Source organism: Myotis brandtii, unplaced genomic scaffold, assembly GCF_000412655.1.
Source record: "Myotis brandtii unplaced genomic scaffold, ASM41265v1 scaffold405, whole genome shotgun sequence".
In the NCBI taxonomy this organism is placed as follows: domain Eukaryota; kingdom Metazoa; phylum Chordata; class Mammalia; order Chiroptera; family Vespertilionidae; genus Myotis; species Myotis brandtii.
Window position 1 is genome coordinate 543,741 of NW_005365553.1, and position 7,759 is coordinate 551,499.

Below are 7,759 nucleotides of genomic sequence, written 5' to 3' on the forward strand. Positions count from 1 at the left end.
AGGGCGGTGGGTGGGAGGGGAACCGGGTGGAGGAGAGCTATGGGGGGAAAAAAGAGGAACAACTGTAATAATCTGAACAATAAAGATTTAATTTTTTAAAAAAAGAATAAATGTCCAAGATTTGCTTAGGAAAAAATGGTTCTTTTGGAAAAACAGGTGAAATGCAACTACCTTGACTATATATTATCCTATCAAAAATGCACCACTTAAGGGCTTTTCACTGGCACATACAAACCAATTCATTATAGATAGTTTTATATTCACACAGTAAGGTTTTAATAAAATATTTGTGAGACACTAGTGAATATTAAGAGAGTGAGAATCCAAATAATAAGGCATGTGTGAATTAATTTAAAAATATTTATGAAATCACATAGATATTTTTTCTTTTTACCTCTAATTTAATAGGGACTTGTTTTCCTCTAATGTGTAGTTTTCCTCTAATGGGTCTACTTTTCTCTTGTAACATATTAAATGTAAAATTTTTATTTCTGGAACACATTATTTTTCAGTGTTCCATCTAGATGTAGCCAATAGCTACCATTTAAATTATTGCTCTATATCAATCTGGTTTTCTCTACACAAGATGACATCAATCATAGTGGAACTTTCCTTCATTGCTTTTAAGAGTTGAAAGCACTGTTTTCTTAAAGATAAGTCTTACTTTACTATGGTAAGTGTCTCATTTTGTTGGAGTGATTCTTTACATAATTTAGTAAAAGTGTGAAGACAAACTTGCCAATTCTTTACATAGCTAAACCAATCTATCAATCTATCTATCATCTATCTATCTTATTATTACAAATAATAAAACTCTAGGTTAAAAATGCTTCCCCCACACACACACAAATTGTATAAAATTACTGCACTGTTGTCAGCACACTGTACAACTGCTAAAACCAGAAGAATATAGACCTTTACTGCTTTATGTTTCTCATTATAAGTTTTTAGATTTCCTTATTTATGACTAGAGGCCCGGTGCATGAAATTTGTGCACTGGGGGAAGGGGGATTCCTCATCTTGGCCTGTGCCCTCTCGAAGTCTGGGACCCCTCAGGGGATATCTGCCTGCCTGCAGGCGGGTGGTAAGGAGAGAGGGGTTCTGGACTGTAAGAGGGATGTCTGTAAGCGGACATCCTTGGAGGGGTCCAGGACTACGAGAGGGCACAGGCTGGGCTGAGGGACCCTCCCCAAACCAGTGCATGAATTTTGTGCACTGGGCCTCTAGTATGGAATATTTAGCTTCAACAATAAAGACAGATTGAAATTTCAGAGGTAAAGATGGAGTGGGAAGAAGTTTTTCCCTTAGCAGTATTATTTGAATTTGTGGGTAGGCAACTTTATTGCTAAATAACTATATTACAGGTCTAAAGTAAGTGTAATTCTAAAGTGGTAAATGAAATTATAGTGTTATTGCAATTTTTTACTTTAGTTAAGGATACAGATTTCAAACTGAATTCTGAATAATTCTATGGTTCTTCATTGCCTGAGCATACCCTGTAGATTGAAAAGGGCATTTGTTATTAATGGTTATGTAGGACTTAGTTTCCTGCCCCATCTGTGTTTCAATCTTTCAGACTTTGTTTCTTTTCTTCTGGCTTATATATTAAAGTTTCAGGTAAGGATCCATTCACTATTGAAAAAAGAAAAGGAGAAAGTATACAAAAAGGAGAAAAAGACAGAAAATTAAAAATCAAAAGACAGAGTAAAAAAAGAACACCACTGCTTAAAATAGTGGATAAAGTCTCATTACTATGAGACTTTAAATAATTTTTAAATATTTTTAATGCTTTTCCTAAGAATGTATCATTTATCATTATATATAGTTAAACAAAAGCAAAGGTTAATATAGAAATCCAATACACTACTTGTTCCCTAATTCAGCTCACCAACCTAGTATGTATCTTTCAACTTTTCCATATGTATACACATATAAAAAATATATAGAGTTTAAAATAACCCTTGAGGAGGTAAACTATTAATAAATTATTAGTTGTTTTATTAAGAGTTTTGGCTCCATACTCCAATCTGAATGGATGATCAAGCATTTTCCAAAGTCACTGTTAACATAAAGCAACTTAATTGGATAAATGGAGGCAGTGGCTCAAGAAGGTAACTGATTTTTCACCTCCAGGTCCTTCGTGTCTAATTAAGATGTATGCTTGGAGATTATAGTGAAAATTAATTACTAATTTTTACAATTTGGTGTGTAGAATTCTTTCTTGAGAAGATATATTTTTTTGTGTTCACTGTTTTATTATCTCAATTGTCAAAGGTTTGTAAGAAACTAACATGGGTTGTTATTCATTCTAAATACTAAAAATATCTCCCAAGGAGATTCTTTCATTTTAGATATATCTATTATTTTTAAATGTTCAACTTGTTTCTTCTTGGATATTGTAAATAGCAGGTATTCCAGAAAACACAAAACATATTCTAGTCTATGTTCCTGAAAGCTGTTATTATATACTAGAGGCCTGTTGCATGAAAAGATTCATGCAATACACCTTCCCTCCCCCTGGCTGCCAGCACCGGTTTTCCTCCGGCACCCGGGACCCAGGCCTTCGCTCCGGCCTGAGCCGCCTTCCAGCCTGCCAGCCCCGGGTCCCCCACGGGAGGGCCGGATGAGGGCGGGGCGGGTGGTGGTGGGGCAGGTGGGATGGCGCTGCCCCGCCGTGCCTGGAGTATGCAAATTAGCCGCCATCTTTGTTGGCGATTAATTTGCATATCATGCTGATTAGCCAATGGGAGGCATAGCGACGGTACGGTCAATTACCATGTTTGTCTATTATTAGATTAGATATTGTTGATAATTAGATTTTGATAACTGGTATATCTACTGATGTTCCCATATGCTCTCTCATTTTAAAGTCCCATGTGCTCCTAACTAATATTCTTTTATCATAGCCATGCCAGAGAGCAAACAATTCTAGTAAACTTTTAAACCAATTATGTGACCTACTGTTTTCCATGGCATTGGTGAAGAAGTGGACAAAAGAAAGGGAAGGTTTTCTTTACCACAAGAAGGGTGCACCTCTTTCTGCTCAATATCAATTAAGTTGGGGAGTCTCTTTCTCATTCTCTCTCTCTCTCTCATCTTGCACACATACACAAGTATAAACATAGAAACACACACAAATCAACTTATCCTAATCCACATTTCAAAATAATAAAAACATACCTTCTAAAACTTACTTTCCTACATTTTCTTTTGTTTCATGCACAAGATACTACTGAGCTTGAATCCTAATTCATTGTTATGTCCTAATATGTAGAATTGACTTCAGGTGAAAAATTTCTTAATATATATATATATATGATAGTATTAGAGATGTCTCCAATTCTCCCTCCCCCTTAACTCCCCTCCTTCCAGCCCCTATGTCTTCACCACCCTGTTGCCCTTGAAAAAGTTCTTAACTTTAAGGATTCAGGGTTTCTAGTGAAGAATGCTCCTATTTAGACTTTCTTCAAGAGGCTTTCTAAAATTTTTTTGAATTGATACCTATGTATATCTAAAGACTAGTTAATGGCTTTAACTTTGTTTATCTCAGAATAGACAGATAAAGACTGATAATTACTGTGAGAACCTACCTAAACATTTCTTAACTTTTTGTTTGTTTCAGACAAATCGAACTTTTGACTGTTAAGCTGAATGGCTAGTTTAGTTTATTTTTTAGTTTTTAAATATGTTTTTATTGATTCCAGGGAGAGGAACAGAGAAGGGGAGAGAGATAGAAACATCAATGATGAGAAAGAATTATTGATCAGCTGCCTCCTACATGCCCTCTATTGGGGTTGAGTCCAAAACTCAGGCAGGTGTCCTGACTGGGAATTGAACTATGACCTCCTGGTTCATAGGTCAATGCTCAACCACTGTGTCACACCAGCTGGGCTTAATGGCTAATTTTATTTTCCATTTTCAACTTCTGGACTTGACAATGTATATTAATGATGTTTTTCTGTCTTATCAGGCCTCAGAGAAAATGTATATAATGATTCATAGCTTTTAATGTTGATTCATGATAGATGCATATATTGCGTAAGAGTTTTTCCCACAGCTCATCTTTGCTCTAAAGTTTAATATTGTAATTTAATAAAAATGACTTTGCAGCTGTGAAAGCTATCCCAGTAAAAGATATATGTATTTCAAAGCTGGTTCAGGTTCAGAGTTAAAACAAGATTATTTTTTTCCTATTGCCATGTCCGTCTTTCCCTACCAAGGGAAATCACCTCTTCAAAGGAAAAGACAGTAAATCTCTAAATCTCCATATTTACTCAAGTCTTGAGACTCTGCAGGGCAAAAGCTGCCAAGTCTATAGATTTACAATGTTTTATGTTTTATGATAATGATTTCCTCCAAGGGCTCACTGAGATGAAAAGATAAATTAATTTATCCACTTCCAACCACTAGTAAAAGTTTAGTCCTCATTTCAAAAGCTGCCTTTAGAGCAGCTTCTGCACTATGTAATTCATCAGCACTGATTAAAATTTAAGACCCTCTGGATATGACCATCTTGCACTGGGCCTATCAAATGGAAAGCGCTGTAAGAAAAGATGAGGTTAGAGCTGAAGAGGGCATTATGACTTTTTTCGTGACCTTGTGATACTGCTACTACTCGTAATGATTATAACAACCAGTTACCTTCCACCAACTCTGTGCCAGGCACTTTCTATAAGTAATTCTCATTTCATTTCTCCAAAAATACCAATGAGAGTCTAAGAACCATAAGGATCAGAGAGGATAAATGTCTTTCCAGAAATCACATTTTGTTACCAAACAGAATCAGAGATGAGCCCAGATTAGACTGATTCAAAGCCCTTAAGCAATTCAGCCTCCAATCTGCATTATATTTTATAAGTAATAATAACTTTAATGCAGCTGCTGAGATTTGTTTTATTTTTATATGTAAAAATATACCTTGAGTCCAACTGGTGTGGCTCAATGGTTGAGCATCAACCTATGAACCAGGAGGTCACAGTTCGATTCCCAGTCAGGGCACATGCCCGGGTTGCTAGCTTGATCCCCAGGGTGGGGGGTGCAGGAGACAGCCAATCAATGACTCTCTCATCGATGTTTCTCTCTCTCTCTCCCCCCCTTCCTCTCTGAAATCAAATATAAAATAAATAAACATACCTTGAAAACCTTGATGTATTTTTCTACTTTCTGTATTAATTTTTTTCCTTTTTCCCTTAAACGAGTAAATTGATGAGTTCCTTTCATAGCCTATTCAACATGTTCTATTTATATTTTTAGCTCAGTTTCTATTTATATCTTTCTTGTTTTTCATAACATAAGAAATTCATATGATTCACCTGATTTGGGGCATGTAGTGATCAACAGACCAATAAATGTTTTCAATAACACATCACAGCACCTTCCTGCCTCCCATTTTCCATTTCACCATTCTAACCATACAGACTTGCCTTCTGTTGTTACTAACAACCTTTACTCCCACTAATCACTATCTTCTATTGCCCTGCTCATCCCTGGAAAACTGGACCACAAATAACAGAAGTTAGGAATACTTTGAAATTTGGGGCTTCACATTTTGAATGAAATGCCTAGAAAATGGTGTCATTCACACACTCAGTACAATGCTTTAAGAGACACTTTAAACCCAGAGTATAGTCACAGAAGCAATGGTTGTAATTGTCATTACTGAAAATTAATATATGGAAAGCACTCATAAGATTCATACATGTCTATGCTAGTGGAGAAATCATGAACTATTTATGGGAAAGGAAGAGATGATATCTTGGAACCCAACACTGGTGAGAACCACACCAGAAATCTTGACCATTTTTAAATACTCAGGAATACATTTTCTACTATTCTTTGACCAAGAGGATCATGAACACAAGCAATGTGGGTCAACTTGTCAAATATTTCCTGGCTGAACCCTACAATTTTTTAAACTTTAAAAAAATTAAATAGAATAAAAATTACAAAAATTAGAAAGTTTCATGTCTCTAGAGGTGAAGACTAGCCTTCACCTTTGGGACAGATGGTTTTCTTTAAAAAATGCACCATTGTAACATTTATTTATATAAGTTTAAAGCATTTCTGAATACTTTAATGTTGATGTTACATATTATATTGTATAAGTGATATTAACTTTAATGCTGATGTAAATGAAAATTGCTGTGTGTAAAAGATATTAAATGTTGTAAAGTTAAAAACTATTTTGGTTAAAACTTTTTTTTTTGTTTGTTTCTTGGTTAGTGTTGGATTGGGAGTGTTGATGAAGAAAAGAATGGGGATGGGACGTGGTTGAATTATTTTCCATTCCAACGAGGCACATTTTTGTTGGATTTTTGAGTATTGTTTCCAATACCTAAAGTTTTTCTTGCCAGATCATGGAGATTCAGTAAGCAAGAAATTCTGCTTCAATGCCCAGTTGATCACCTATGGCCTGGACCTGTTGAGTGAGTAATTTTCCAAATTTAGGTAAAGTCTCCAAGACTGCTTTGGGAATATTGAAAGGCCTGGCATGTGCACTGATAATCTTATAAAAACATTCCTAGCAGTAATAAAGATAGATACACTTTCGTTTTTCTCTAGGATAATAAACACCAGCCAAAGGGAGCCAGGACAAGAATTGCAAGAAAATAGAGAGAGGACAAAGACTACAGTTTTAAGAATATTTGGGACCCTTATTGGAAGATGCCAAGAAATAACTTGTTGATATTTATCAATCATAGGAGATATTAGAATCCTTGTATAGGAGCATGAAAATCATATGTAAACCGAAAAAATACAAATAATGAGAAACTAAACTTACCATAGCGGTGCAAAATACAAACATCTAAATTAGAGACATGTCTAGGTAAGAAATGTTGAAACCTGTAAAGAATTTTTTTATGGGTTTATTTGAGCCAAACTGATGATGATTTCCAGAAAGTGTTAGTTTTATGCCCTACTTTATACATTACAATCAAAATAAAATATTTGGTTAGAGTATCTAGAATTATCATAAATCTACAACAGAATTATATTGTATTTTGGTTCTTTTAACCAACTATAAATGAAGAGAAACATTTTCCAGGTCCAGATTCCAATCCTGAATAACATTTGCATTTAGCTGTCATGATCTTCAGTATCCTTTAGATCGATTCAGAACCTTAGTCTTTCTTTGCCTGTTACTTTGACTTTTGAAGAGAACAGACCAGCTATTTTGCAGAAGGATTTTTAATTTGGGTTTTCCTTAAGCTTACACATGATTTCATTTAAGTTATTAATTTTTGATGAGAATGTCATAAAGTGATGCCGCATCTATCTTAATGTATCATATTAGGAAGTTAATATGCTGTTAATTTTACCTGCTAGTGTATATATTAATTTTGATGGTTTTGATTTTATACTGCCACACATTTATAGTAAGAAAAAACACACAAGAAGCCATTTGCACTTAAGCATGTTTTTAATAAAGCAGTGAAAATTACTATTTTCTTTTGGTTTCTTTCTTTTTTATTAAATTAAATCTTTATTGTTCAGATTATTACAGTTGTTCCTCTTTTTTTCCCCCCATAATTCCCCTCCTCCCAGTTCTTACCCCACCCTCCGGCCTCACTCCCCACCCACTGTCCTCATCCATAGGTGCACGATTTTTGTCCAGTCTCTTCCCGCATTTCCCACACCCCTTTCCCCCCCAAGAATAGTCAGTCCATTCCCTTTCTATGTCCCTGATTCTATTATAATCACCAGTTCATTCTGTTCATCAGATTATTTATTCACTTGATTCTTAGATTCACTTGTTGAT